This window comes from Phyllopteryx taeniolatus, chromosome 8, assembly GCF_024500385.1.
Source record: "Phyllopteryx taeniolatus isolate TA_2022b chromosome 8, UOR_Ptae_1.2, whole genome shotgun sequence".
Classification (NCBI taxonomy): Eukaryota; Metazoa; Chordata; class Actinopteri; order Syngnathiformes; family Syngnathidae; genus Phyllopteryx; species Phyllopteryx taeniolatus.
The window spans coordinates 5,901,538-5,907,537 of NC_084509.1; the positions used below are offsets into that span (position 1 = coordinate 5,901,538).

Consider the following 6,000-nt stretch of genomic DNA (forward strand, 5'->3'; position numbering starts at 1 on the left):
GACTAATGACCTAATCAGCGTGACCTTCTCTGAGAAAAAGTCTACACATTTCTTGCACATGCTGTGTGGGCAGGGATTAATAATCTATGTAATAAACATGTGGTATGTGACATGCGTGAACGGAATGGACATGACACAATGCGGGGGGACGTGATGGGCAAACGTGACAGGCCTTGATTGCCGTTTATCTTGGGTCAGTCACAGTACAGATACGAAACCTAGACAGAAACCTAAAACATCTTGAGTGCATCAACGTGACCGTACAGGTAGGTAATAGGCTATAACTAAATTTGGAGGCAGTCCATCATGGGACGGGCAACATGGATTCCCCAGCATTCCACGGTCCTTTCAAGTTTTGTCACATTATGCTATGTTTGCTACACATTTTGCCGTTTTATGTCATGTTTTTGTCACGTTTCTCACGGCAGGCTAAGGTGTATGCTGAGGCGGTGGAACCGGGGGGCACTGGGGGCACATGGAAAATGCCCCTTTTCAGGTTGGTCAAGGATGATAAAGACGGTTCTGGCCAAAGGGTTAAGGAGCACGTCTATAAGCACAGAGGAAGGAAGCGCCACAGTGAATAGGATTTGTTAACCCCACCAAACTCACTCTCAATCCAGGTCAAAGTCCTGCATTGTCCAGCCAACCCTGCGGTTGAACCCACATGCCAATACCAGTTGAAAGTCATGTAAGCTAAATGCTAGGCTAAAAGTACGGGCTGCCAACATACCTGCCAGCACACTCTTAAGCGCAAGGTGGTATCGCGGAACAAGTGGAGTGGGGGGTCACTTCCAACAAAGACATCAATGCAAAGACAAAGACAAAAGTGTGTGTGTGTGATTGTGTGTTGGGGGTGGGTGGGGGTTCGCCCCAGCCCCCCCCTTGTTCTGCCGCCTCTGCACAGCATCAAAAACAGTGATTACAAGATGGTTAGACGTATGTACGACCACTGGTTCCTTTTGTCACTACGTGTAGTCAGCGCTAACCACTGTAGAGTCACAGAACACCGGCACTCGGCTTTGCTGTGCAGTTAAATGTTCATTGTATTACACCAAACTGCACCGCGACAGCAATTCATCATCATCATCAGAATTGTTGATGTGTACATACAAGTACAGTATATATGTGAGCGCTTAGCTGTAAGCTGCTTAAAACTGTATTTTTAAAGGATACAGCAATATTTGAAGATGTTTGTAAACATTTGCATGTATTTTGAGATCAGAGTTTGTGGTATAGTTTTGGTTTAAACAATTAGAAGCAATTAGAATCAAAATTAGGGGAGTGTCAATTATTTGCAGAAATTTGCAATTTTTGGTCCGGCTCAATCCCTATCTAACGCTAATAGCGGGGCTCCATTTTAAATGTTTCATGGTGTTTGGGGTTCCCTACCTATTAGCTCTCAATACACTGACTGGCGTTAGTGATCCCCCCTCTCCCATTTGCTCTTACTGACCCACATTCAAAGATCAGATATTGACTTTAATATCCCTCTATTATCCCACTCATTAACCTTGTGATGGCCCGCTGAGTCTTTGAGAATGTGATTGATGGCAGACGGGGGACCAAACTAGAGAGCGTCTTACGTGTACAGTGGTGCACTGGGGAGATGACTAGCTAGCCAGCCAGTCAGTCGCCTATTGATCTCTGTGGATTAGGAGGCCCTTGTCAGTGGGGGCATCTCCCTCAAATGACAGATTATTACAGGCTTTGCTGGGATTTAAACCTTGAAGAGAGTCCCAGCGCAATAACTTTGCATGGCAAAGACACATCTAATAAAATACCAATAAAAGCAGAAACAGGGAAGAGGGAGAAAGAAGGGATTGCTTTGAGGAAAACTCATTTCTTTCTTTCTTTCTTTTTTTTCCTCTCTCTTCCTCGTTCATTTCACCACTTCCCTTGAATTTTGGAATAGCACAAGGAGGACTCCGTATGTCATCCGTAAATTATATGATGCTGTGTTGTTTTGGACTTATGTGCCATGTCGTAACGACAAAACAACATTGGACTGACCTCTGTTTTCCTCCCATCAAAGTTTATAAGGCAAGCCATTAAGAGTCATGTCCAAACTGTTCCCAGCACTGCCTCCTTTAGTCTTCAATCTGCAGTAGACCAGCCAAACACAAGCAGAAGGAGATGAGAATTCTGTGCCAGCCATGACTTAGTACGTAATTAAGTCCTTGGTGAAGAGATGCCAAATCAACTGGCTTTATTCCTGCGAGGAGTTATGTATGGAAAGAAAGGAGGATGAGAGTCCTCATTTGAGGTACTGCCTAAAAGCTCACTGTGGTGGGTCTTAAAAGAAGAGCACATGAGCAATGTTGTTTACCAAGAAAAGTTTGGTGGCAGAAACTCCTTAGCAGGAGATGGCCAAATTGTTTCCATGTGGGGCCAAAGAGTTGTAGCCTTTGAGCTGTGGCTAATCAAATCAAAACTCATTGGTCAAAACGTGGACAGATTTGAGAAATGATGTGCCTTTTTCTGCTACACTGTGTGAAGATTTTTTCCCTTTCATTTTATTTCTCTCTCTCTCCTCTCCATCTTCTCTTTTTGCTCATCAGACTTCAACCTCCACTGATGATGCCCGGAAGGAGAGCCTGCGTGTTGCATACCAAATAGCAGAAATCCGCTTTAAACAGCGAGCGGGCTAACAGAAGTCGAAAGGGGTATCAAATGCGCTGCTGAGTATGCATATATAAATGACCTGTTCAGTAATCAGGAACAACTACACAGCAGAATTCCTTGGGGCTGTTTTGAGACCGGTGAGCTACATCCCCATTAGTTCCACAAATATGTCTTTCAAAAACAGTGCTTTGGAGCCATTTGAGCACACATACACAGTCAACCCAGATTGTGGTGCATGGGCCTAAACACTTGAATTCCTCCTTCCATGAGCATGAGGTAGCTCTTGCTTCAAAGGGTCACCAAATCTGAGTACAAATTAATATTGTGTATATGGATATGGTGCCTGTGGCGTAAGGCATGCTACATTTGGTAGGCTATGCTGTTTTAGGGGGGGAGACAGTGTGGCTGAAAGCAAAGTATGTTTCTCCAAGATAGTAGTGTTCTCTTTCTGGCATGCTTAACGGAACCACTTTTTAGTAAAAATACAAATTAAAACTGTGGATGAGGATGTTTACAATGGATGGCCAAAGCGATGGCCTACGAGGAAGCAAGTTATTTTGCACATTTTTACTGAAGTACTTTAATGCTCATTATTCTCTCTATATTGCATCAAGGCTAGGCTGTTCGGTGATGATGATTGCCTCACTTCTTGTAAACAATATGTTTGTAAGGGTGCTGTTAGGTTATTAAACACACTTGCAAAATCATCAACCAGTTACTCTTTGCATCTCTTGGATCTCTTGGATCAGATGTACACTAATTCAAAATCTGAGGAAAATTTTAACAAAGACCATTTTGACGAGAAACAAACCGATTAGGCCTCTGTCCTGTCTCTGCCACTTTTGAAATGAAAGTGATGTTTTTTTGTTACTTGGCAAACATGGTTGTTGAGACAGACTCAACAACCAATTAATAGAAATTTGAATGACCAACGAATCAAATAGTTTCCCCACCCCAAAACTTAATATCACTGAGTGAGAAATATAAAGTATGATATTGAATGTAATTGTTCATAGTTTGTTTTTAAATCCATGGATATGCATTAAAATCTTTTTAATTTTTTTTAATCCATCCGGGCATGGGGAGAACATGCAAACTCCACACAGGCGGGGCCGGAATTTGAACCCCGGTCCCCAGAACTGTGAGGCAGATGTGCTAACCAGTCGTTCACCGTGCTGGCAAGTGGGAACTCATTCTTAAAAATCAAATATATTACATACTTCTCTATCTATCTATCTATCTATCTATCTATCTATCTATCTATCTATCTATCTATCTATCTATCTATCTATCTATCTATCTATCTATCTATCTATCTATCTATCTATCTATCTATCTATCTATCTATCTGTATATTTATCTTTCAGTGGTCACTTGTGGCTGTTTCAAGCTACAGAAAAGTTCTCAAAGAAAACGATAGTGTCTTACCTGCAAACTTCATCCATCTGAGTATTGCCTCTTTCCACACCTGTCACACACATTTAGTCAGATTAGAAAAAGTCGAAAAGAAGGTAAAGTAGCTGTACAAGGTTCAAAGCAGTGGGTGAGTGCGGTCCTTATCTCTACAGTTGATCCTTGTACAACTGTCTCCAAGCATCCTTTCACGACAACACACCAGCACTCCCCAAACGGTCTGTCGGGGACTTTGTCAGCATCTTCGCAATGCTCTCACTTTCACCCACCTCCCATGTGGCCGATACTTCTCTATCCATATTAACAGTCAGCCACATGTACTGAAAGACCCTTGCTCCATAGACAGCCTGTTTAGACAGTGATAGATTATTTGCCCTTGCGCTCACTCTCTCTGCCTTACTCGGTCTCTGTGGATTTTGCTGCATTTAAACCCAACGTTCTGTTTACTGTAGGATTACTGCTTTTGTATGTTTCAAATTTGACAGCTGCTTCATTCAACTCCCGAGTGTGGCGGCTGCACGATAAGGCCGATATGGTTTTCTAATCTTTTCCATGCCTAAATCCTTTCCAAATCTTCTATTTCTTTCCCATTCCCCATCATTCCTTCACTGTACAGTAACATTACTGCATTTTCCAGCACAACTCTTGGCTTTTGGGTGCCAAGTGGCTGGTAGTCTCTGGTAGGCCAACTAATGAAGGGAACATCTCCTTTGCCAACTGTTGTATCTCATTCAAAGGTTCCTGAAAAAAAGATGCAGCCCAGTCTTCATGTATGGGGTTGTGTGTTGCGCACATTGACAGCATGCTAAAAATAATTGGGTGACTTGTAAATAGCACTCAAACAGGCCGAGTTTGATCTCCCAGGGAATCGGTTTTAGGGAAGCGTGTGCTTCATTGTTATACAGGCGATAAAATGTACTAGACGAGAGCAAATCCAATACTTCTTAAAGGGATTTTCTGGTATTAGAGATCCCTCGCAACCATTCAAAGAATGTAAGTGCTGATTATTTCAACATAAAACCTGGAATAGTTTCAACCCATTCCTATGAGGACCCTCAAAGACTTGTATCGAACCTACTGGAGTATACAATTATACAATGGTTATACAATCAATGAATATTACTACACTGATACATATTTTGTATTGCAGCATTTACCAAACATACTGCCAGAACCAGTGCTTTAGTCACTGGCTGAGCTCTCATACAGAGAGTGGTATTTTCTTGCATTGTGTGCATGCAATACCTGCCAAAGTACAGTATGGGTAAAATATATTGCTGATGACAGCTCCTTCGCAATTTTAAATAGCCTGTCAAACTGAATAATGAATGACACAATTGCTATTTAGATATACTGTACTTATTTGAAGGTCATGTCCCTGTACAGACAGTCAATAGCGGCATATTGTTGTTTGCAGACCTTATTATTAGAATAATGGTTTCTGCCATTGCCTGCTAGCTGTCACCATTCAAGAGTTTGCTGTGGTTTGAAGAGTCTAATCTCTCACATGCAGGTGTACACTGTATTGTGTGATTTGTCAACACATGCGGAAGGCACTTCAGCCCGTTTGAGACAAGCTTCAAAACACAAAAAACAAACTCTTCACAAAAAGGAAAACAGACTTTGCAGAGCCCGAGCCTCTAACGAGTGTCAGACATCCTCGCGCAAGTGTCATCTGTGTGTTACAAACATAACCCTACACTTTGATGTGGATTGCAGTGAAAATCTATACATATCAGAGGGGGGTTATGTTCTCCGTCGAGGGATCATGACAACCGGAGCTAACACCAATATTGAGAGAAATATTTTAATATAAAAATATATATATATATATTTCAAAATAAATATCAATGTTTCTTCCCCACCAACATACTCTATTTCATGTTTAATGAGCACAGTTTGCATATTTGTTTTTGCTCATTGTTATTGGCGTTTTATATGGGAATAAAACAAGATGAAAAGACA

General features: G+C 41.7%; 1 long non-coding RNA gene across 1 annotated transcript in view; it reads right to left on the minus strand.

The window, feature by feature from the left end:
• The window catches only part of LOC133482347 (uncharacterized), a 48,574-nt gene extending 44,094 nt beyond the window's left edge, over positions 1–4,480 (minus strand). Inside the window, exon 1 of the long non-coding RNA XR_009789759.1 lies at positions 4,051–4,480. This is a non-coding gene — a long non-coding RNA (uncharacterized LOC133482347). The remainder of the gene's footprint in view (positions 1–4,050) is intronic.
• Positions 4,481–6,000: the final 1,520 nt, after the last annotated feature.